We start from the raw sequence: 24,555 nt of genomic DNA on the forward strand, positions 1-24,555 counted from the left end.
GCCAGATCCTGATATAAAAAGCATATTACCTTATGGAGATTCAGAAGGAGGGGTTCTTGAGGAGAGGCAGGACAGAGACACAGAATATAGCAAAGGGACTCAGCTGAGCACGCTCCGTTCCTTCTCCCTACACTCCAACCAGACAGGGCACTCCTCCCCGGAAGTATTCCCACACTTTCCCTTCCTGAGGAGAGGAACTTCTTTCCCTGCATTGAAAAACTCACAGTTGAAACAATGGAAAGTTGATCCATTTAAGCCCAAAGTAAGGCGGGAGGAACATGCAAGGCCTTCTTTCGCCTTAAATTATTTTTGAATTTGCAGTTACTAAAATTATGTAGTGTGACATCTGTCCTAGGACGTGGATGGTTCAAAGCCATCTATTTTCAAGGAAAGCAGGATCCTGTACTGTTTCTGAAGCTGTGAGAAGCTGGATCAAATAAAACTATATCTGGGTAATAATAGCTTTATCTGGCCAGGCGCAGTGGTTCACGCCGGTAATCCCAGCACTTTGGGAGGCCAAAGCAGGTGGATCACCTGAGGTCAGGAGTTCAAGACCAGCCTGGCCAAAATGGTGAAACCCTGTCTCTACTAAAAATACAAAAATTATCTGGGCATGGTGGTGCACCCCTGTAATCCCCGCTATTTGGGAGGGTGAGCTATGAGAATTGCTTCAACATGGGAAGTGGAGGTTACAATGAGCTAAGATTGCACCATTGCACTCCAGTCTGGGCAACAGAGCGAGATTCCATCCCCCCCTGAAAAAAAAAATAAAAAAGCTTTATCTGATCTCTAAGAACAAATCTGAAGGGGGAAAAGTCCTTAAAAGACAACCTGGATAGAGGGATGTGAGAGGGAAAGAGACAGTCCTATTATTTCGGCTTAATGAAAGAGGGCCCTGGGCTTGAGGACAGGCGTACCAGCCTCAGGTGTTGTGGTAGCAGATGATAGAAGCCCACATCCTCTTCTCATCTGCTTTCCTCAGCAGCTGCCTCCTTCATTTACCAAATGAAGTTTAACACGATGCACTGAAATCCAAGATTTTCTTGTAGGTTTCATTATAGAAGTAGTATGGAATTTGGCTTTAAGTTAATGACAAAGAAGTGTATTGCTGAGGAATGGGACACCACCGACGCTGAGCAGTTTTAAGCAAGAGGAGAAGCATGATGTAGTGACGCCTTGGAAAAAACAACTAACTCATCCTATGATTGTCATGTGGAATTTATCAATTGAGTAACAAACATGTGTTTGACTTCCAAAGCCATAAAATGCCTTTGGCCTCTGCCAATTGTAAAACTGTCTCGCTCTCTCTTTTTCTCTCTCTTATAGAAAGTCAGGATACATAGACAGATAGATAGATAGATAGATAGATAGATAGATAGATAGATGGATAGATAGATAGAAAGATGGTAGATAGATAAAGATAGGAAGGGAGGAAGAAAAAGGGGGTGTCTTTTAAAAAAATTTGTGGACTATATAACAAATTGAGTCATTTTTGGTCAAATGTCTTTATTACGTGCAACAGCTGAGAAACCACAAGCTCATCATGTGAAGAGGAAGAGTTTGGCAGCTCGTCTTAAATTGTAATTATCTTCTTTGCATGAATCCTGGAGAAAAGGTCTTCATATCAGTTTATTTTTATAAAACCGTCTGGTTCTGCTGATGGTAAGACATCACTTGGATGAGCTACACAGAAGCTAAGGAACTGTCAGGGTAGGCCCACTTCATTGGTATTGCTATTTAGATGTAACTTCTTTTGCATAAAGCTTTGCTACTACTATTTGTTCACTTCCTTTATAGTTTCTTGAATAGAATGTAGGAGCCTGAATAAAACTCCTGGAGAAGGAATTTTCTTTTTCTTTTTCTTTTTCGGGGGAAGTGAGGGTGGGGAGGGGCTGGGTCTCACTCTGTCACCCAGGCTAGAGTGTAGTGACACCATTACAGGTCACTGCAGCCTTGACCTCCTGGGCCCCACCTCAGCCTCCTGACTAGCTGGGACTACAGGCATGCACCACCATGCCTGGCTAATTATTTAATTTTTTGTTGAGATGGAGTCTCCCTGTATCGCCTGGGCTTGGACCTACTTTCTGATGGCCATTGTTTCTGGGGTTCTCCAAACTCAAAACGTTAATGTATCTCATTGTAAAAGAAAATATGTATTTTCAAAAACATTGGTAGCTGATTATAAATGGTTGTTACATCTTCCCTGTGGAATACAAGTAATTTAGTTTTGATGGATAAAATGACAATCCTTTAATATTATATTGCTTATTCTGATAGATCGGATTTGAGGTTGGGTATATTTATAAATTTTATTAAATGGATGTTTCAGAGAGCTGTGATTAAGATTCTAGGAAATTTTTTAGCCAGGGAAGCACATAGAATCTTGATAGTCTTCATCACTCGTGAACACTTTTTATCAATAGTTTTAATTTCAGGTTAGAATTTATGATTTATTTAATCTCTGCTTGTTGGCAGGAATTCTATTTATATTATATATTTTTTCTTTTTCTTTTTCTTCCTGGCTTGTCTTCAGTATGATATACTCTAAATTTTGCTGTAAATTTCCAGCATGGTGCTAATATTTGGGTGAGACAGAATTTCACCAGTGGGATGTGATTTCTGGTGCTTTTAAACCTGAATTATGATTTATTGTGATGAATTGTTTCTGGACTCTGGTAACTCTTCCAAGGTGGGCAGCATTGAGCCCCAGGACACCAGGGGAAGAGATAGAAATCTATTTCCTATGGCAGAAGAGATTGTAATCACTTCTGCCCGCCGTGGCCTGTTGGTTACAAGAATCAATACAAATAGCAGCTCTCCACGGTCCATTTGCTTTATCGGTGGCCCTCGGGTGAGCAATCATCTCAATTTACCTGGCACTGTGGGGATTCCCCAGAGGGATTCGGGACTATTTTCCCACTTTTTTTTTTTTTCAATTTTAGAAATCCTATTGGTTTGCAGTGGTGCCTCATTGTGGTTTTGATTTGCATTTCCCTGATGACCACTGATGTTGAGCATCCTTTTACATGCTTGCTGACCACTTGTATGTCTTTTTTGGAGAAATATGTATTCAAACTGTCTTCGCTATAGCTAAATAAAATCAAACAAAATCCCACTTCACATAAGGTGAAGTTTCCAGCTGTAGAGCGGATGAACTTTTAGGTCACCTGAGCAACCCCTTTTCTGACACGTTTGAGATAAATTAATCTTCTGATGACAGCACAATTGTCATGGGACTTATCTCAGGTCCAGGCGTTGTGCAGTGAGGTGATAAACAGATCCAGAATGCTTCACCCAGCAACTCCACTCAACTTTTGTAATAGGTTGGATTTTGAGTTCCTGCAGAACAGGTAAGATGCCAGTCAACCTGGCTCTTGGTCCTTCACTCATGGGTCAGTCCAAGCATGTAGTACAATTATTCCTCCAGTGGCAAGTCAGCAAGAGGGAGCAGATGAGGTCAGCTACAGACAGGATAATAGAAAGCAGGAGAAGCCTATTGTCCACCATTGCAATTTTAATTGGCTACATTTGAAGCTGGTAGGAATACGGACCACTGAGTGCCCTGGAGGAGGCAGTGCTTTAAGCCATTTTTGTTCAATCACTTCCTATGATTTAGTTTATTGGCATAGTAGAAAACATTATGAGGGTCGGGTGTGAGGGCTCACGCCTGTAATCTCAGCACTTTGGGAAGCCGAGGTGGGTGGATCACCTGACGTCAGGAGTTCAAGACCAGCTGACCAACATGGTGAAATCTCGTCTCTACTAAAAATACAAAATTAGCCAGGCATGGTGGCGGGCGCCTATAATCCCAGCTACTTGGGAGGCTGAGGCAGGAGAATCTCTTGAACCCAGGAGGTGGAGGTTGCAGTGAGCTGAGATCGCACTATTGCACTCCAGCCTGGGCAACAAGAGCAAAACTCAGTCTCAAAAAAGAAAGAAAGAAAGGAAACATTATGGAATACTGAGTAAACAAGTTCAAGCAGGGCGCAGTGGCTTATACCTGTAATCCCAGCACTTTGGGAGGTGGGCAGATCCACGAGGTCAAGAGATCGAGACCATCCTGGCCAACATGGTGAAACCCTGTCTCTACTGAAAATACAAAAATTAGCTGGACATGGTGGCACGTGCCTGTAGTCCCAGCTACTCAGGAGGCTGAGGCAAGATAATCGCTGGAACCCGAGAGGTGGAGGTTACAGTGAGCCAAGATCAGGCCACTGCAGTCCAGCCTGGCCACAGAGTGAGACTCCACCTCAAAAAAAAAAAAAAAAAAAGTTCAGATGTGTGGGGAGGAAATAGGAAATGTCCTGGAATAGTGAGTGATGGATGAGTCTTATTGGGAAAAGCTTTAGGGGACTAGAGGTGGCACAAAAGGACTGGGCCACGTTTCAAGGGAGAGAAGGGATGCAGGGGTATTGTGGCCATTGCCTTCTTCTTCTTCTTCTTTTTTTTTCTGAGACAGAGTCTCACTCTGTTGCCCAGGCTAGAGTGCAGTGGCACGATCTTGGCTCACTGAAACCTCTGCCTCCTGGGTTCAAGCTATTGTCCTGCCTCAGCCTCCCAAGTAGCTGGGATTACAGGCACTTGCCACCACGCCCGGCTAATTTTTTTGTATTTTTAGTAGAGATGGGGGTTTCACCACGTTGGCCAGGCTGGTCTCGAACTCCTGACCTCAGGTAATCTGCCCGCCTTGTCCTCCCGAAGGCCGAGGATTACAGACTGGGATTACAGGTGTGAGTCACCACACCCAGCTATGGCCATTGTCGATCCTGTTTCTTTCTCACTCACCCAGACTGCAGACTAACACAGGTCTTTTCAGACAATCCCTTACCATGCCGCTCCAACGTGAGGAGAGGTAAGGTAGGAAGAAGCTGCGTTTAGAGGGAGGGGACTTGTGGGAATGATGCACCAATAATACACAAAGGCTTCATTAGGGCACATCAATCCAGGAGTCCTTCACTTTATAGTGTCCTTTAAGAACTTCTCCTGGGACTGAATTCCTCTGGACTAGGACAGTCTGAGCTTTGGGGCAGCCCAGGAACTTCTTGGAAGAAGTGAAAGGCTCTTGAGTCTGTCAGTATTTGTTTCCTTGCTCTTACATACACAGTGCAAGAGTGCATTCCCAATGCATGCAACTCTTGAACTGTAACAATGATAATGATGGGTTGAAAGCTTACAATATTACAAATGTCTCTAGTTTTCCCAGAAATTTTTCTGTATTTTGCTTTCCCTTTCTCCGTTGGTATTTTGAAACCCTTAAAGAAAAGCCACTTGCACACTGGATTTTGTTTCTGTTAGTATAGGCCTTTCAAATGACAACCTAGTGACAAATGGAACGCCAGGACCTAAGATCCAGGATCTTACCCCTTCTCTCTCTCTTTTTTTTTTTCTTTTGAGACTGAGTCTCGCTCTGTCACCTAGGCTGGAGTGCAGTGGCACGATCTTGGCTCACTGAAACCTCTGCCTCCTGGGTTGAAATCATTCTCCTGCCTCAACCTCCCGAGTAGCTGGGATTACAGGCATGCACCACCATACCTGGCTAATTTTTCTATTTTTAGTAGAAACGAGGTTTCACCATGTTGGCCAGGCTGGTCTTGAATTCCTGACCCCAGGTGATCCACCCGCCTCAGCCTCCCAAAGTGCTGGGATTACAGGTGTGAGCCACTGTATCCAGCCCCCCTTCTCTTTTTGAATATTAATTCACAGGGCTTCTTCCTGTTGGCTACACCAAACAAAATTGTATCTATTCTGTTTTTGTTTTTCTGTTTTTGTTTTTTTTCCAGTTTAGAAAACATTGGCCCTTTTAGCTGTAATTATATGGTTGGAAGAAGAAACAAAGTTGTGAGCTGCAATGGAGCTGAATGTTTGTGTCCCCCTCACCAATCCCCCTCAAAAAACTCATAGGTTGAAATCCTAACCCCCAGTGTTATAGAAAATGGGGCTTTGGGAGGTAATTAGGTCATGAGGGTAGAGCCCTCATGAAGGGATGAATGACCTTATAAAAGGGACTTCAGAAAGCTAGCTTGTCCTATTTCTGCCATGTGAGGACACAACAAGACAGTAGTCATCTGCAACCCAGAAGAGGGTCCGCACCAGAACCCAACAATGCTGGGACCCTGATCTCAAACTGGCAACCTGCAGAACTCTAAGAAATGCCTGCTGTTTATAAGCCACCCAGTTTATGGGACTTTGTTATAAGCAGCCCAAGCTAAGGCATGGGCAATGAAAATATCAGAATTATTTGAAACTTTAATCTATTGTATTAACTCCTTTCACATTGTGTATAATACATTGGTTTAAGAATATGTAATAAAATTTTAAAACAAAGAAGGCATCTATTCCAAGAATTAATTAATTATATTAATTGAACAGACACTTACTAATTCATTTAAAAAGTTGCTGAACACCTGATATGTGCCAGATATTTTTCTAGGTGCTGGAGATACAGTAGTGAAAACAAAGAGCAAACCCTGACCCTTGTGAAGCGAATTGTCAGGAGTTCAGCTGAGCTGGGAGAGAGAGAGCTGTCAGAGTAGCCGGTTATAGGAACAAGCCAAAGATAAAAGAACCGAGCCTTTAATCACTCACTGCAATGGTAAAAGCAAGAGCTTAAAGCAGTTTTATGGAGCCTGAAGCAGGAGGGCAGCGGTGAGAGCTTGGAGTGGAAAAGTCCTGGGTGATGAGTCAGAGTAGGGAAATGTATCATCAAGGTCTCCCTCCTCCCCACGTAAGGAGGTCTTGGCAAAGGCATCTGAAAAGGTTGTCTACCCAAGGTCTGCTAGAGACTAGCAGTGAAGACTCTGGGGCCAGGAATGTAAATATAGGAAAAGCATGACTGACCAGGAGAGCCTGAGTCCTTGACTGCAACTTCCTTCAGAGACCGTGACCCACTGGCTGTGCACCAAATGTCTCTCAGAGAGCAGCAGCTTTCTGTGCGAGGCCTGCCAGGTAAGGCCTTCGTAATTGCCTGTAGTCAGGCCTGAAAGATCACACGTTTGGCTTAAGCAAAAGCCAGACTCCTCACTAACATTCTAGATGATACATATTCAAGCCAAATATATGCTATATTAGTGGTAAGTGCTGACAAAAAAGGTAAATAAATAAATAAGCAAGCAAGCAGGGAAGGCAGATAGGGAGTAAATGAGAGTTAGGGAGTAGGAGTGTAATAGCAATTTGAGTCAAAGGCAGGCAAAGGAGGCTTCATTGAAAAGGTGGCATTTGGTGAAACACTTCAGAAATTGAGACCTGCAACTACTCAAGAGAAGAGCAGGTCAATCAGAGGGAACAAGAGGTAAAAATTTCAGGAGGTGGAAGTCCGTTTGTCTAGAGTGGAGCAAGCAAAGGGAGAGGGGTGGGGTGATGGAGACAGAGAGCTAATGAGGCACCGGGTCTTGCAAGGCCCTGTAGCCACTGCAAGGACATGAGCTTTTTTCTGGGTGAGACGGGAAGCCACTGAGGACTTTGCATGAATAACATGCTCTGACTCTAGGTGCGCTCTTGAGAATAGATTTGGGAGAGAAGAGGAGGGGATGTTAAGGACAGAAGCAGGGAGACCTGTTAGGAGACTACTGTAATAATCCAGGAAAGAGATGATGTTGGTTTGGACCAGAGAGATGAGACTGGAAGTAGGGAGAGCTGGTTGGATTTTTGGAGATATATATATATTTATTTATTTTATTTTTTTTGAGATGGAGTCTTGCTCTGTCACCCAGGCTGGAGTGCAGTGGCACGATCTTGGCTCACTGCAACCTCCGCCTCCCAGGTTCAAGCAATTCTCTGCCTCAGCCTCCCGAGTAGCTGGGATTACAGATGCCTGCCACCATGCCTGGCTAATTTTTGTATTTTCAGTAGAGATAGGGTTTCACCATCTTGGCCAGGCTGGTCTTGAACTTCTGACCTTGTGATCCACCTGCCCTGGCATCCCAAAGTGCTGGGATTACAGGCATGAGCCACCGTGCTTGGCCTTTTTGGATATATTTTTAATACAGTGCCCCCCATTTCATTCATTCTAAACACGTTTCCCCCCTTACATCTTAACATATCTAAAATCAGATTGCATCTTATATTGGGATGGTATTCTATAGTTGCTGTCAGGCAGGTGACAGCTGTGATGTAGTTGTCTGTTAGTTGAAAACCTTCCAGTGATACTATCTGGTAATTGCCAGCATCAATCCATAATGCAGTTATGTTGTGACAAATCCAGGTTTTATTGTCATTAAATTTCAAAGCTTAATATATTTTCTCGGAAACATATCATAAATGTGGCTTCTCTGCTTACGATCATGAACAATACCTTATTTGTAAACCTCATCCTTTTCGTTCCAAAGCTGATCCTGTCACTCAGTGTGTATGTCTCTGATGCGGTGTGGGACTGCAGAATTCATCCCGACCTTGACAGCTTCATATATGACCGTCACAGTCGGCCTCTCATTACATCTTCAGCCTCATTTCTCACCACTCCCTAACTTCATATTTTCTGCTTAGGTTGCACTCAATGCTCAGTTGCCTGTGAGACCAGGACCTTGTCCCAGCTGTACACTCTTCCAGTTTTTTTTTTCTTTGTTTTGTTTTGTTTTTGAGATGCAGTCTCGCTCTGTCACTCAGGCTGGAGTGCAGTGGAGTGATCTCGGCTCACTGCAACCTCTGCCTCCCAGATTCAAGTGATTCTCCTGCCTCAGCCTCCCGAGTAGCTGGGACTACAGGTGAGCACCACCACGCCCAGCTAATTTTTTTTGTATTTTTAGTAGAGACAAGTTTTCACTGTGTTAGCCAGGATGGTCTCAATCTCCTGACCTCATGATCCACCCACCTTGGCCTCCCAAAGTGCTGGGATTACAGGCGTGAGCCACTGCACCCAGCCTCCAGTTATTTTATCTGTCTTTCTCCCATTGGCTATTATCCTTAAAGATCCAGCTCAGATGACACCCCTTTTGTGAAACTTTTTCGACCCTCCAAACAGACTTTTGGCATCCCCTGAACATAGTGCAGCTTGAACAACACTGGTTTGAACTATCCTCGTCCACTTATATATGAGTTTTTGTCAATAAATATAGTCGACCCTCCTTATCCTCAGGTTCCACATCCACAACCAAAAGAGGACGAAAAATACAGTGTTCTTGATGTGAAACCTATGATACAGAGGGCCAGTCTTCATACAGGTAGTTTCCCCAGGGCCAACTGCAAGACTTGGGTATGCCTGGATTTTGCCTTCATAATTGCCTGCAGTCAGACCTGAAAGATCTGCAGTGGTCCTAAAACCAATTCCCCCAAGAATACTGAGGGACAACTGTAATATACTTGGCATAGAACAGTTATGCAATATTTGTAAGTATCCGTTTTTATTATATTGGATTTGATGAACCACAGTTTCCTGTTCTGCAAAATGTAGATGGTAAGAGTAAATAGCATAAAGGTGTTTTAGATGTTTTGAAGATTACTTAAAATAATACATACAAGCCGGCCAGGCACAGTGGCTCACACCTGTAATTCCATCACTTTGGGAGGCCAAGGCAGCCGGATCACTTGAGGTCAGGAGTTTGAGACCAGCATGGCCAACATGGCAAACCCCCATCTTTACTAAAAATACAAAAATTAGCCAGGCATAGTGGCATGCACCTGTAATCCCAGCTACCTGGGAGGCTGAGTCAGGAGAATTTCTTGAACCCAGGAGGTGGAGGTTGTAGTGAGCCGAGATCATGCCGCTGTACTGCAGCCTGGGCAACAGAGCAAGACTCAGTCTCAAAAACAAACAAACTAACAAAAAACAAAAAAAAGTACAAGCAAGAATAATGTTTAGTACTTAAGTGCTCAGTAAATGTTTGCTTTTTTTCTTTTTTTGACACAGGGTCTCACTCTGTTACCCAGCCTGGAGTGCAGTAGTATGATTATAGCTCCCTGCAACCTCGAACTCCTCGGCTCAAATAATCCTCCCGCCTCATCCTCCTAAGTAGCTGGAATTACAGGTGCCTGCCATCATGCCCAGCCAAATTTTTGATTTTTAATTTTTATAGAGATGGGAGTCTCGCTATGTTGCCTAGGCTGAGTTCAAACTTCTGGCCTCAAAAGATCCTCCTGCCTAGGCCTCCCAAAGTGCTAGGATTATAGGCATGAGCCACCATGCCTAGCCATGCTTTAAAAATTTGTATTACATTATGAATACTAAAACATTTTAAATGATCATATTTCAACCCCATGTGGAAATAGTAACATCTATTTTTAAGCCTTAGATTTGTCTCATCACGGAAACTTCTAGTGTATTCAATGCAAAAGAAAAAAGCAATGAAAAGAGGAGATAACCCCATTTCATTTTTCTCTTGGTGCTAAAGTGCTGCGATCTATGATTATATGAAGATTCTAAATATAGATGCTGATGACCCAAAAGCTCTTCTCAAATTTCATTTTTTTTTTTCTAATAGCTTCTAAAAAATACTCTCAGGAGTACCAACTCTTGGTGTCAATTAGGTAGTTTGTGCAATTTACAGTAGTTCATTGCATTTAATCATAATGACTTTATCTTACAAGTCCTTTCATGTCTAGTCTGCCTTGGTCATGATAAATATACCATTTAATTATTTATTTAGTCTCTTTTCTAATAACAATCTCGTCTCACTGCAACCTCCACCTTCCAGGTTCAAGCGATTCTCCTGCCTCAGCCTCCCAAGTAGCTGGGACTACAGGCATGCACCACTACTCCTGGGTAATTTTTGTTTTTTTAATAGAGACAGGGTTTTACCATGTTGGCCAGGCTGGTCTCGAACTCCTGACCTCAAGTGATCCGCCTGCCTCGGCCTCCCAAAGTGCTGGGATTGACAGGCATGAGCCACCACGCCTGCCTAGATAAGCAATTTAATGCATTGGTTAAGTCACTAAAATAGACATTATTGCACTGGGTCTGTGTTCATTCTATAATGCATGACTCCGAATAAGACTTTGACACCTTCTTCCATCCATGACTTAGGAGTTTTCCTGATTGCTACATTAACATTAATGAATGCTATGGTTTGAACATTTGTCCCCTCTAAAACTCATATTGAAATTTATTTTTTAAATTTGTTTTTGTTTTCATGTTGAAATTTAATTGCCATTGCAACAGTGTTAAGAGGTAGAATCTTTAAGAGCTGATTAGGTCACAAGGGTTATATCCTCATTGGTGGGATTGGTGCCATTATAAAAGGGCAAGTTTGGCCTCCTCTGTCTGTCTGTTTCTCTCCCTCTGCTCTTGCCCTTTCACCTCCCACCATATGGTAACACAGCAAGAAGCCCCTTGCCAAATGCTGGCACCTTGATATTGGACTTTCCAGCCTTCAGAACTACGAGCCAATTAATTTCTGTGTATTATAAATTACCCAGTCTTAGAGCTGGGCACAGTAGCATGTGCCTGTAGTCCCAGCTACATAGAAGTTTGAGGTGGAAAGGGTCTCTTAAGCCCAGGAGTTCCAGGATTTAGTGTACAATAATCACACCTGTGAATAGCCACTGCACTCCAGCTTGGGCCACATTGGGAACTCTGTCTCTAAATTTTAAAAAATTAAAGTAGAAATAAATAAATCACCCAGTGTATTAGTCTGTTCTCAAACTGCTAATAAAGATATATCTGAGACTGGGTAATTTATAAAGGAAAGAGGTTTAATGGACTCACAGTTCCACATGGCTGGGGAGGCCTCACAATCATGGCAGAAAACAAAGGAGAAGCAAAGAGACGTCTTACATAGTGACAGGCAAGAGAGAGCTTGTGCCAGGGAACTCCCATTTATAAAACCATCAGATCTTGTGAGACTTATTCACTATTAGGAGAGCAACATGGGAAAGACTCTCCGCCATGATTCAATTATCTCCCACCCAGTGACTCCCATGTGGAAATTATGGGAGCTACAATTCAAGATGAGATTTGGGGGACACAGCCAAACCGTATCACCCAGTCTCAGGTATTTTTGTAGCAGCACAAAATAGACTAAGACAATACAATTTCATTATGTGATTATTAAATTCCCCTAGGGATTTTTTTTTTTTTTTTTTTTTTCTGAGACAGAGTCTCACTCTGTCACCCAGGCTGGAGTGCAGTGGCGCGATCTCAGTTCACTGCAACCTCCACTGCCTGGGTTCAGCAATTTTGCTGTCTCAGCCTCCCGAGTAGCTGGAATTACAGGGGCTCACCACCACGGCCGGCCAAGTTTTGTACCTTTTTTTTTTTTTTTTTGAGACGGAGTCTCACTCTGTCGCCCAGGCTGGAGTGCAGTGGCGCGATCTCGGCTCACTGCAAGCTCCACCTCCTGGGTTCACGCCATTCTCCTGCCTCAGCCTCCTGAGTAGCTGGGACTACAGGCGCCCGCCACCACGTCTGGCTAATTTTTTGTATTTTTAGTAGAGATGGGATTTCACCGTGTTAGCCAGGATGATCTCCATCTCCTGACCTCGTGATCCGCCTGCCTCAGCCTCCCAAAGTGCTGGGATAGCAGGCGTGAGCCATGGCGCCCGACCAATTTTTGTACTTTTTAGTAGAGACAGGGTTTCACCATGTTGGCCAGGCTGGTCTCGAACTCCTGACCTCAAGTGATCCGCTCGTCTCGGCCTCCCAAAGTACTGGGATTACAGGCACGAGCCACCGCGCCCGGCCTCCCCTAGGGATTTTAAATAAAAATTCTTCCAAAACTTCATCTTGATTGGTGCACTATTGTTCTTGATACTTACGATGGCTCTCCTCCTCTTCATTCTTTCTCTTGTTTGGGACCCTGAGAAACTGTAGAGTTTCTTGGGTAAGTGAAAGTGTTGTATACATGTACTATTTTCGAATTAGTGTAATGAACCCGAGATGTAAAGTACACTTGGGGAATTTTCTTTCTTTTTCTTTCTTTTCTTTTTTTTTCTTCTTTCTTTCGAGACAGAGTCCCCCTCTGTCCAGGCTGGAGTGCAGGAGCACGATCTCGGCTCACTGCAACATCTGCCTCCCAGGCCGAAGCTATTCTGGTATGTTTCTAATCTCCCCTTTCCTCCCTCTCCTTCTTACTGATGACCTTGATTCATGATTCGCGAAAAAAAGAAGCAAACAAGCACTCTCTCATCTCTCTAGCATTCTGAATTGGGACCCATTCTTTCTATAGGAGGAAATGTCTCTGCTCCTAGTTAAGGCCAACCCTTCACTTCTACTCTGGATCTTACCTCCTTGTAATTTATGAAGGACTTTACTCCTACAAATCGACCTTTCTCTCTTGCATTCTTGATTTCCCTCTCCAGGGGATTGTTTTCACCAGCAAACAAACTTGTTCCTGAGTTCCCATTCCTGTCTAGCTGTTGAATGAATGGCTTTCCCCATGACATCATCTTTTCTCTCACCTCAATCCATTTCAATTAGACTTCTGTCCTCCCCACTACATCTGAAACTTCTAAGAGATTAGCCAGTGACCTTCATGTCACCAAATACAATGTTCACTTTTCTGATTTCGTCTTACTCAACACCTCAGCTGCCTTTGTCCCAAGTGACCACTTTCTACCTCTTGAAACTCTTTCTTATCTTGGCTTACATAATACCCCACTCTCCTGATTTTTTTTAATAGCATTGTCTATTTTATTGACTATAGGATAGTAACTCTCAAATGTATATATCTATATTAGGCTATTCTTGCGTTACTATAAAGAAATACCTGAGACTGGGTAATTTACAAAGAAAAGAGGCTTGTGGTTCTGCAGTCTGTACAGGAAGCATAGTGGCATCTGCTTCTAGGGGAGGCCTCAGGAAACTTGCAATCATGGCAGAAGGCAAAGGGAGAGCAGGAACATCACATGATGAGAATGGAGCAAGAGAGGGGAGGGAGGGGCTGCACACATTTTCAACAACCAGATCTTGTAAGAATTCACTCACTACCACAAAAACAGCACCAACAAGATGGTGCTAAACCGTTTCTGAGAAATCCGCCCCCATGACCCAATCACCTCCCACCAGGCCTGACTTCCAACATTGGGGATTACAGTTCAACATGAGATTTGGGTGGGGACATAGATCCAAACTATATCAATATCAAACTCTAATCTTCCCCAGAGTCGCATCCCCTATATCTAAATACTACTTGGCATCTCTACTTGGGTGTCTAATTAGCATCTCATACCTAACTGTATATTATGATCATCTTTCAGTGTGAATGAATATACATTTAGAATCCTGTTGCTCTTTCCTCTGCCTCATACTCTCTCCCCCTACCCTTTACCTTCATTTCCTGCCCCTATTCCTAGACTGGCCCCCAGTACATTAGGTCCCTTGATGATTTCATAACACCTAATAGTTTTCCCTCTGCATAATTATCCCACTTATAGTCAATTAGTCAGATTATCTCTTTAACGTCAAACTTCCTTCTTTGGCCTCTATGATCCCTGAAGCCAGAAATTTGCTACATTGTTTACTGTATCCTCAAGGCTCAACACAGTACTTTACACATATTTGGAGCTCAATACATTTTTTGTTTTAGAAGAAAGAATAAAGAGGCCTGTGCGGTGGCTCATGCCTGTAATCCCAGCACTTTGGGAGGCCGAGGTGGGTGGATCATTTGAGGTCAGGGATTTGTGACCAGACTGGCCAACATGGTGAAACCCTGTCTGTACTAAAAATACAAAAACTAGCCAGTTGTGGTGGTGCATACCTCTAATCCCACCTACTTGGGAAGCTGAGGCAGGAGAATTGCTTGAACCCGGGAGGCGGAGGCTGCAGTGAGCTGAGATCACGCCACTGCACTCCAGCCTGGGTGACAGAGTGAAACTCTGTCTCAAAAAAAAAAAAAAAACAAAGAGATGGATGCTCTACATGACTTTTAACAGTTACATAGCATTGGTTTAGGGATATACTATAATTTAGTAAATAAATTTGTCTCTTTGTATATCTAGGTTGTTTTCTATTTTTCACTATTATAATCACTTCTACAATGAACATCCATGTAGCTAAATCTTTGGCTCATATTTACTCATGTGCTTAAGTAAATCACTAGAAATAGAATCACTGGTTTAACAGTGAAGTGTACATTTTCAAGGCTTTTGCTATAGGGTGGTAGTCTGCGAAGTTGAACATCATTAACTCCTCTCTTCCCTGTACAAGCAGGCCACTCATCCCATCAAAAGGTGATGTCCCTTCCTTATCCTTGGATGACTTGCCTGTAGAATATGGTGGAAGCAGGGCCACCAAATAAAATACCCAGTTATAATACTGTGATATAATAAGATATATATATTTGGTCTTCATCCCCAGTTCCTGGCACATAGCTCTTAAAACCTTTGGAAATTTCTTATAGAGGAAAAGGAGCGTCTTTTGTAAGGGAAAAGACTTTTGGAAAGCCCTAGAATGAGGAGCTGTTTGTCAAGGGAACTAACCAGGTGATTGAGGCTTGAACAAGTTGGACCCTTCAGCTCATCCTCTGACCTGCAAAGAAGGGAGAGGGGCTAGAGATTGAGTTCAATCACCAATGGCCAATGATTTAATTAATTATACTATGGCAATGTGATGGACCTCCATGAGAACCCTATGTGGCAGGGTTTTGGAGAGCTTTCAGGTTGATGAACACATGGAGATGCTAGGAGAGTGGTGACCCAGAGAGGACATAGAAGCTGCGTACCCCACCTCTATACCTTGTCCCATGCATCTGTCAACTGAAGAATGATGAGGTTCATAAATTTGTAAAGGAGTGCTTTATTCTTTATAAAGGGTTGCAGCCTGAGGGTGGCTATTCTGTCAGGCTGAGAAATATAGCCTCTGTCAGAAGCTGGAAACAGACACTTCGAGGGAGTGGCAAAAGGAACACGAATTTATGCTGAACAGGGTGGCTGAATATACATATTTAATAAGTTATAGGAGGAGACATGAATATTTATGAAAGGAGAAGCGTGTGCATGCACAATTGAGCTTCATGTCCCTTCATGGGATCCCTGTTCAAAAAAATGGCCTTATTAGCATAATCTGAGGATGGAGTTTTCAGCCCTCTTATATCAAAAGGTGAAGTACGGGACATGAAAACCCTTATTGTGCATTCTCCATAGACTGACCAGAACCACTCCATTGTCAGTGACCTCTTATCACGAAGGAATGCTGGTCAGTTGCTTTGTCAAAATCACAAAAGGGAGGAGCAGCATCAGATGGTTGATTGAAATCAGCCGTGCAAAGAGTCTTTTGAAAGGGTTGGTTTCTGTTTAACCCTTAGGGAAGAAAGCCTAACGGCAGCTAGCAAGGAAGGGGGTATAATGAGATGTGTCCTATCTCCCATCGAGTCATCACGGGAAACTCAATTTTCAAGGTTTCTTGGGGGTTCTCTTGGCCAAGAGGGGGTCCATTCCGTTGGTTGGAGGGATTAGGATTTTATTTTATTTCTCACATCTCTTCCATCTGTTTGTATGTACCCTTTAAAATTTCTTTTGTAATAAATCAGGAATAGTAAATAAGCTTTCCCTGGGTTTGTGAACCATTCTAGCAAATTATTGTAACTGCCCAATAGGTGCACACATAAAATCAACTCACTGAGACTTCAGCATTGCAGTAGGTGGAGTTATTACTCAAATCGGTCTCCTCAAAGGCTCAGAGTTAGGGTTTTTCAAGGATAGTTTGGTGTTTGGGGCTAGGGAGTAGGGAATGTTGATTGCCTGAAGATAAGGTCATATGGGTGTGGCCTTTGGGTGAGGGCCACGGACCCCATGGTTAGGGGGGATAAGAAATGCAAAAGTCTGCTGGGTGCAGTGGTTCATGCCTGTAATCCCAGCACTTTGGGAGGCTGAGGCAGGCGGATCACTTGAAGTCAGGAGTTCAAGACTAGACTGGCCAACATGGTGAAACCTAGTCTTTACTAAAAATACAAAAATTAGCAGGGCGTGGTGGCAGGCAACTGTAATCCCAGCTACCTGGGAGGCTGAGGCAGGAAAATTGCTTGAAGCCAGGATGCAGAGTTTGCAGTGAGCCTAGATCGTGCCACTGCACTCCAGCCTACTCAACAGAGTGAGACTCCATCTCAAAAAAAAAAAAAAAACAAAAAAACAAACAAAAAAAGAAATGCCAAAGTCTGAAAAGACATCTCAAAAACCAATCTTAGGATCTACAATACAATACAATAGTGATGTTATCTACAGGAATAATTGGGGAAGTTACAAATCTTGTGTCCTATGGAGCAATGGCTGGTTATTGTTTATGTTTACATCTTAGCAGAATTCAGGCCTCTCTCATAACCGTAATCTTGTGGACTTTCATTAGTTTTACAAAGAGGGTTTAGTTTTGGGAAAGGCTATTATCATCTTTAAGGTTAAGCTATAAACTAAATTCCTCCCAAAGTTTTCTTGGCCTACTCCCAGGAATAACCAAGTACAGTTTGGAGGTTAGAAGCTAGAAGAAGCACACTATGTCAGATTGCTCTTACTCTCATAGTTTTGCAAAGGCAGTTTCATTATTGAACCTGAAGAGGTGGTTGTGGGAGCCTTTGATTTGTAGCCAAGTCATACCGAAGTTGTGGATAAGTGCCCATCACTTGTGATTGGCATCTGAAGTGTGCGTGGATGGGGGCGGTTTTGTGGGACTGAGCCCTTAAGCTATGGGATTTGCACTAACTCTGGGCAGTTAGTGTCAGAATTGAGTTAAATGGTAGGATGCAGCCAGGTACGGTGGCTCACGCCTGTAATCCCAGCACTTGGGGGGTCGAGAAGGGCAGATCACCTGATGTCAAGAGTTCGAGACCAGCCTGGTCAATATGGCGAAACCCCATCTCTACTAAAAATACAAAAATTGGCCTGGTGTAGTGGGGGAGGCCTGTAATCCCAGCTACTCAAGACGCTGAGGGAGGAGAATCGCTTGTACTTGGGAGGCAGAGGTTGCAGTGAGCTGAGGTCGTGCCATTGCACTCCAGCCTGGGCAACAAGAGTGAAACTCCATCTCAAACAAAAAAATTGTAAGATGCTCAGTCAATGTCCACTAAGAATTGAGGAATTGGTTGGTGTGCGGAAACAAGAAACCCATACATTTGATGTCAGAAGTGTTGGGTGAGTAGTACAGAAAAATAGTTTTTTCTTTTACCAGTTAAATTTGAATGTCAAGTAAACAGAAAATTGGGACATACTTATACTAAAAAAAAAAATTGTTGTTTATTTGGAATTCAAATGTACCTGGGCATTCTATATTATTATTTATTAAATCTGGCAACCCTAGGTATGATGACACTCTTCTAGTTCTAGGAGTAGCCTTAAGAGGCCTGGCAGTCTCTCCTTTTCCCCTCCAGAAGCCAGCCACTATGCTATAAAGAACTTTGGGCTGGACTACTGAATGAAGAGAGGTCACCTGGAGAAGCCTAGAAGATGAGAATTGATTTTATATGTTCCAGCTGCAACTGAATGTTCCAGCTGCAACGTCTATTGTGGGTTTCCTTTCCCTTTCTAACCATTGCATTCCTGGTGGGGATGAGGGAGTTAGGGGTATCTGGGGAGGATCAGAAAACAGTTTACAGGTCTTTAGATCCAGGAAAGCTGTACCAGAGGAGCTACATCCACATCTGGACATATAACTGGTCATGAATATTGGACCTGATGCTTTAATAGTATAAGACTTTGCAGTATGTTGGGAGGGGTTGAAAGAATGTAAATAATTCATTGCCAGAGGGCAGACTGTAGTTGACTCAAGATGGTCATGGTTTTATTGCCACTTCTCTGAACAAGAGACAGAGTCTATTTGCCGCCACCCACACCCCCTCATGAACTCTGGGCTGGCCTTGTGACTTGTTTGGACAAACAGGAGGCAGCAAAATTGCTGTGTGACTTTCAGGCAATAGTGTTCTGGAAAACCAGATCTATAAAAAAAATTGTTAAAGCCCTAATTCATATCACTTGCCTATTTCTGTGGTGTAAATACTCTCACCACGGCTGATTTCAAGCTATCAATATAATATCACCGACCATGGAGTTGGGAATAGACAAGAACTACTGGCTTTCATGAGCCTGTACAAATTGGCTCCAGCATGTCATCACTCTCAGACCTTGTCCTTGAGAGCTCTGTCAGCTTCCATTTTTGCTTCCTTGAAATCCACCCAACATGAAAGATCTTCAAGATAGGCTCATGAATGATGAGAGGCCGAATGGAAAGAAAGGACAAGTAGAAAAGGAAGGAGCCTTAGGCATTCTTGCCTCAAATTGGCTCCCAGCAAAGTACAGCTGTATTAGGGACCCTGGCCAACATTACATAGAGCAGAAGACCACCTCACCAATCCAGAGAAATATGAGAAATAATAAATTGTTGTGCATTGAAGCCACTATATTTTGGAATGGTTTTTCTTTTTTTTTTTTTAAGATGGAGTCTTGCTCTTGTCACCCAGGCTAGAGTGCAATGGCACGATCCCGGCTCACAGCAACCTCCGTCTCCCAGGTTCAAGTGATTCTCCTGCCAAAGCCTCCCGAGTAGCTGGATTACATGTGCCCGCCACCATGCCTGGCTAATTTTTGTATTTTTAGTAGAGACAGGGTTTCGCCATGTTGGCCAGGCTGGTCTCAATCTCCTAACCTCGTGATCTACCTGCCTTGGCCTCCCAAAGTGCTGAGATTACAGGTGTGAGCCACTGCATCCAGCCTGGAGTGGCTCTTAAATTAGCAATAAAATGAAACATATATTGCCAAGCTGTCATTAAATAAAGCTGTATCGAGTTTTACTCCCATTGGCAATGCATGGGAGTGCCTTATTCTTCCAACAGAAGCCCACACTGTGAATTACCATCACCAGTTTGGCAAATTAAAAAATATGTCCGTTGCAGTTTAATTTGCATTTCTTTGAAAATGAGTTGGAACATTTTTTCACATACTTATTAGTCATAAACTGATTATTCCCTCAGTCCGTTTTTCTATTGATTTGTAGGAGCTTTTACTGTTTTAATAATAGTAATAATAAATTGAGGCTATTTTGCCATATGTATGACTACATAGTTTACTTGTGTGTTCTTTGTAGTAAAAAGCTGCAACTATTGATATAAAAATGATGCCTGGCTAGAAAATTTTCTGAGTGTTTCTTATAAGCCATCATATCCAGTTTTGAGTTTGTTCATTTTTAGCATTCCTTAAATTATTCTGAATAGTTTCCTTGGATTTTCTCTACTAGTGATTTTCTTCAATGGAATCTTCAGCTGAAACCCAGTACAAAATACATCTCCCCTGCCACTTTAATTTGAACACCACTGGCTCAACCCACTGTAGTAGGTTAATTCTTCAGCTACTCTTTTGTTAAAACCAATGAAAAGTCTTTGATACGTAGTGCAATTACATTTCATACCAATTTAAATTTCACAAATTGGAAACAGCGCTATATAAAAGTTATTGGTTTGTGCAAATTATAAATAATGTGAATTATCCCTAAACCAAAAGTACTAAAATTGGATTGGATTCTAGAACCACAATAAAAAAAGATGCATTAATGGGAAAATAGAAAATTTAGAAAAACTCAAATAAGATCTAGAGTTTGTTAACTTTATCAATGTTGTTTTCTTAGTTTTGACAAATGTACCTTGGTAATGTAAAATATCAGCAACAGGAAAAACTGCGTGAAGGAGTATGTGGAAATTCTCTATACTGTGTTTGCAGCTTGTCTCTAAGTCTAAAATTATTCCAAAATGAGACGTTTATTTTTTTAAACATTTAAATATTTGCTCTAAGAAATGTTATACAGTGTTATAGGCCTGTGTGTTCTAAGAATACTTTTCCTCATGTTATATTTATTCCTCTGGAGGAATACATTGTCTAGAATTAGGCAAGTTTTGAGTTATATGAGGTTTTCAGGACCTTATCTCCTGAATATAATTACTGCCATGTAAATTATATATTCATATCCTATTTTGAAAACTAAAATAGGAATAACTGAAGATCAAAGCCTGAATCATAATTTTTTAATATATTTTTTTGAGATGGAGTCTCACTCTGTCACCCAGGCTGGAGTGCAGTGGTGCAATCTCGGCCCACTGCAGCCTCTGCCTCCTGGGTTCTGCAGGAACAATTCTGAGGTAGGGATTTTCCTACCTCAGCCTCCAGCGTAGCTGGGATTACAGGTGTGTTTCACCATGCCCTGCTAATTTTTGTCTTTTAGTAGAGATGGGGTTTCACCATGTTAGCCAGGGTGGTCTCAAACTCCTGGCCTCAAGTGAGCCGCCCCGCCTCAGCCTCCCAAAGTGCTGGGATTACGGGCCTGAGCCACCGTGCCCAGCCCTCTGAATCATAAACTAAAAGAAATCCTTCCTCTCAATAAAAACCAAAAACAAAACCCAAACTCTCTCTTTTTCAGTTTCTGACATTGGAATTGTGGCAGTAAAGCCTTATCACGCTACGGTGATCTTGGGACTAGTATGTGAGTGGAAATCTGGCTTTAAGTGTGGAATGTGGAGACAAGGTCCCAGGTCCCAGGTAGGGCTTTTTGTCTACCTCTAAGAGGCAGAAGTGTAAGCACATAAATCCAAACCTTGCAGCCACAATCATAAATCTTTACGAGAAATTGGGCTTCGCTCATGAAGCTGGTAAGGAGACCCTCTTGTCCCGCGCTTTTGTAGTCTCCTCTCCCATCACAGCAAGTGTCTTGGGAATGAAGGAAGAGGTTTTAGTTTAGTGTTTTGCATTCCTCTGTATGTTTCTTTGCATATAAAATGTGTCTTTTTATGGGCTTCCCAGATGTAAAAGAAATTCCAATAATTTAAGTTCTGGGTGTTTCAGGTTTTACAGTTCCTACTGTTTCCCCCTCTACTTAGATTATATATTTCGAAATACTATGATACACTCCCCTGTGCCTCATTTCTTATACAGATGATAGCCACCGATATTGAGTGGCCTCTGAATAAACAGTGCAGTCATATTTTGCACTAATTTGAATTAGCAAATTCGAAACAGTGAGAGATGAAAAATATTATTAAAGTCTCACTTTATGCACACAAGTTGAAATAATGTAAATTCCTCACACTAAAATTTGTTTATTCTGCACTAAATAGTAAATTTGTTATAAGAAATGCACTACAATGACCTAGGTTTATGTGCACGGAAGCTGTTATTTCTTGTATTACATTCATTCTTAAGGGAAAAATCTGTCTGAAATTATGCGTATTTTGAGTTATGTGAGGTTTTCAGAAGCCCTTCCTAGAGTGAGTCTGGAGTAACTTGGGTGATTTAACTCCCCCAGTGGGAATCTGTTTTATTATTGTTACTGATGTGATTTCTAATGGCAAAAGTTATTGATTGCTTAGTCCTATGCCCAGTACTGTATTGAGTACCTGTATGATGTACTCAACAACGTATATTATTCCATCACATCTATGAGGCAGGTATTATTACTTTCATTCTATAAATGAAAAATTGTATGCTTGGCAAATTTAAGTAACTTCTTCTTCTTCTTCTTTTTTTTTTTCTCACACAGAATCTCACTCTGTTGCCCAGGTTGGAGTGCAGTGGTGCAGTCTTGGCTCACTACAGCTTCTGCTCCCTGGGTTCAAGTGATTCTCCTGCCTCAGCCTCCCTAGTAGCTGGGATTATAGGTGCCTGCCACCACGTCTGGTGGATTTTTGTATTTTTTTAAATAGAGATGGAGTTTCACCATGTTGGCCAGGCTGGTCTCAAACTCCTGACCTCAGATGATCTGCCTGCCTCAGCCTCCCAAAGTGCTGAGATTATAGGTGTGAGCCAGTAACTTCTATCCAAGGGATTATCTTTGGATTTAAGGCTGGAATCTAAATCCCTTATTTAGGGCTGGAATGAATATTTTTTTTCTCTGCAAGTTCTAAGACTTTTGCTAACTAACTCAGATATAAAATGTTTACCATACATCAGTTATTTCAACCCTGTAGAAAAGTAGATGGGTCTTTGCTTCTGTAATCACGGTCTTTCAATGCTAAATTTTGATTTTGCTTCTTGATTCCTAAGTCACTGCTAAGTCACCTTTCAAGAAAGCAGCCTCATCCTGTTGAGGTTATTAAAAGACTAATGCAGCAAACCAGTACCTCTGGAATTGCCAGGATTGGAGAAGCTGTTTGACATTTTTTTGTTAGCTTGCTTGTTTTTGCTTGTTTCTTTTGTTGTGGGAAATTTTCCATATCAATTGAAACTGCTCAAAATCTTTTTCTAATGGGTTCTATGTGCCCCTTCTTTAAACAACAGTGTCACTAATCAGTATTTCCCCTCCTCCTAGGGGTGGTTGATATTGTTAAGACAAAATGAAAAAGGGTACTTGTAGGGGGAGGGTACGGTTTGTTGTTATTATTGTTGCTGTTTGCTTTACAAATATTTTTCCTTTTTGAGTTAAAAAAAAAAAAAGGTAAATCTACTCACAGAGGCAGTTTGGTTCCTACTCATCTGAGGCATTCTATGGCCTATGATGTACTTTCCCTTACTAAATCCTTCAATGTGGAGAGACAGAGTAGCCCCAGGACAAGGAAGAAACTAAATCTTTTTAATATCTTCCAATCTCTGGGCGCAGAATGGAGGAAGAATGGACCTAGAATGCAGGAAGATGAGCTGATCTGGAATTGGGACTGTCATACTCTACTCCACTTACATTTTTTATCTATAAAGGTGTAACCACACCTATTAACCGAAGACCTAAAGTTCTGCTCCATATCAATAATCTTTGCAAGATCCTCAACATTAGTTTTCATTAATAATTCATATTGTGTCACCCCCACTAAAAGTGAGCTTCCTGAAGGCAGAGACTTTGTCATGAAGACTACCTGACACAAAGTAGGCATTCAGTTTATTTTCAATAGATGACTGAATTAATAAATGAATTATGGTTTCATAACTGAGACCTCATTAAAGCAGCTTCCACCTGCCTCAGCCTCCCAAAGTGTTGGGATTACAGGCGTAAGCCACTGTGCCCGGCCTGGAGACTTCTATGCTAATGCTTGTACCTATGTATCTACTTTAATTAATTAATTACTCAATTTATTTATTTTGAGACGGAGTCTCACTGTCACCCAGACTGGAGTGCAGTGGTGTGACCTTGGCTCACTGCAAACTTTGCCTCTGGGTTCAAGCCATTCTTTTGCCTCAGCCTCCCTAGTAGCTGGGATTACAGGCACACGCCACCATGCCTGGCTAATTTTTGTATTTTTAGTAGAGACAGGGTTTCACCATGTTGGCCAGGTTGGTCTCAAACTCCTGACCTCAAGTAATCCTACTGCCTCAGCCTCCCAAAGTTTTGAGATTACAGGCGTGAGCCACCGTGCCCGACCTGATTTTTAAAATTCTATTTCCTATTCTATTTTGTTGGTTATGAATCACTAAGTTAGTTTCATGACCTTCTCTAGAGGTTTGAGAGAAAAAATCAAGACCACTACTGTAGAAGATTTCAGGGGATTCAAAGGGAAATAATGGCCACTGGCCAACAGAAAGCACATATAGGCCACTGAATTATCAACATAAGTCCAAACAAAATGCTGTCACTTTTAACAAATGGTGCTGGGACACCAACTGTGTGTTCAAGTGTAATGAAATGAAATTGGACCTCTACCTGACACCATATATAAAAATTAACTGGAAATGGTTAAAGACCTAAGCGTAAGAGGTAAAATTATTATACTCACAGGCGAAAATATAAGCATAAATCTT

This window comes from Pongo abelii, chromosome 11 (genome assembly GCF_028885655.2).
Source record: "Pongo abelii isolate AG06213 chromosome 11, NHGRI_mPonAbe1-v2.0_pri, whole genome shotgun sequence".
Lineage (NCBI taxonomy): Eukaryota > Metazoa > Chordata > Mammalia > Primates > Hominidae > Pongo > Pongo abelii.